This window comes from Frankliniella occidentalis, unplaced genomic scaffold (genome assembly GCF_000697945.3).
Source record: "Frankliniella occidentalis isolate FOCC.00 unplaced genomic scaffold, Focc_3.1 Scaffold6, whole genome shotgun sequence".
In the NCBI taxonomy this organism is placed as follows: Eukaryota; Metazoa; Arthropoda; class Insecta; order Thysanoptera; family Thripidae; genus Frankliniella; species Frankliniella occidentalis.
In genome coordinates this window covers 252,326-253,911 of record NW_026267136.1, presented here as the reverse complement: position 1 = coordinate 253,911, position 1,586 = coordinate 252,326, and the positions used below count along the sequence as shown (strand labels likewise).

Below are 1,586 nucleotides of genomic sequence, written 5' to 3'. Positions count from 1 at the left end.
TCGAGGCAGACCCCGGCGGCCGGGGTCCTCGCCATCTGGATTCGTCACGCCTATCGGGAGTGTGCAGTCCCACCTCCCCCGCACCCGCCCGCACCCCGCAGGGCCTGCCCGACCGTTCGGACGCCACCAAAACATTTTAATACGCAGCCATTCCCAGACTGGCCGTGCGCTCCTACCGCCTTAAAACATATTTTCCTTTCAATTTCCCTTCAAATAATAAATACAAACCTTTCTGTGCTTGCCAATTTTCATGCGTCCAAACGTTTGCTTCCGTTGTACAAGTCTGGAAAAGCCCAAAATACCCGCGTGAAAATGATTGATTGCCCCCCTGCTTTAATGTGAGATAACGCTGACGGAGTACTCCGGCAGACATCTGTATATGTATTCCGTTTTTAACGCTTTTAGTAATGGGCTTCCCGGTGTCGTTGCTGGAAGCCTGACCGAGTCTACAGCACGACAGACCCGTCCCGGCCCTGTCCGTTGTGGTTGCCATTCCCGGCATTCCAATCACTTGAGGGGCTCGGCCGGGACTCGGTACCATACCTGGCTCGGCCTGTTGCTGCGGCTGCCTCGGCCCGCTCTTGGTCTGCTCCCGGCCCACCCTCCCGTTCTGCCCCCATAGCCACCCCCGCGGCCACCCCTCCACCCGGGCCCACCCCGGCCGCGCGCTTGACGGGCTCGGGCTCTGTTGGGCCCACCAGGCGGGTGGCGGGCCGCGCGGCGCTGGCGCGGCGGGCCGGGCGGGCCAGTCGGTGAGAGACGCTAGGCCGGGGAGGCCACCGCCAGCCCACCGCCAGCCCAACGAGACGGGCGTGGAGCGGAGCGCGACGCGTGAGCATGCCGTGGAGGAGCGGGCCCCGCAGGCGCCCGGCCCAGGGCCGCAGCGAGCGCGAGTCGCGGCGCGAGTGAAGTGAAGTGTATAGTGAAGTGGATTAAAGTGAACTAAGTGCGCTAGTGTTGGCGCGCGAGCGCTCGCGGTACCGCGACCTCGGCTATTCCTAAAGGAGCAATTATTCAAAGCAAAAGTCCGTCACGGAGCAGGTGATGAGGAGTGTTATTGTGTTTGACGCTCAAGGTGTACGACGGCGCTTTTGACCACGGCGACAAAGAGGAGCTCACCCAGGGCTAAAAAACGGAACGCTGAGGAGGAAAGGAGAGTGGGGGGGGGGGGGGCGTAAATGATGAACTTGGAGAGGGAGCACTCCTGATCGTGCAGCTCCGCACTGTCCCGGGGACAGAGCGCCCCAGAGCGTTAGGCAGCCCACCCCAGTGCGACGCCATCCGTCTCTTTCGCCTGCCGGGAGGCTGTTTGTTTCTTCCCACCGAGTTATTCATCTCCTGTCGTCGGCCTCTCTGGACGCGAGGACGCCCCGTGCTCCCGCCGCGCCGCGCGGAGGCAGGCCGAGCCAGAGGCGGAGCCCTCCGGGGTGGCGCCGCGGCGCGACGCAGGCGGCCCGCCACGACGGCGGTGGCGCCCGCCCAGCTCATCCCTTTTTATTTTGTTTCATTCTCTCTCTCCCCCCCCTCTCTCTCTCTCTCTCTCTCTCTCTCTCTCTCTCTCTCTCTCTCTCTCTCTCTCTCTCTCT

At 62.9% G+C, this 1,586-nt stretch overlaps 1 protein-coding gene across 2 annotated transcripts in view; it reads left to right on the top strand.

Annotated features, from left to right (window-relative positions):
• Positions 1-742: 742 nt before the first annotated feature.
• Positions 743-1,586, top strand: part of LOC113211476 (voltage-dependent calcium channel type A subunit alpha-1) — a 201,110-nt gene continuing 200,266 nt past the window's right edge. For both annotated transcript variants that reach the window (XM_052272310.1, XM_052272301.1), the window contains exon 1: positions 743-1,041. The gene's annotated coding sequence lies outside the window, so the exon portion shown is untranslated. The remainder of the gene's footprint in view (positions 1,042-1,586) is intronic.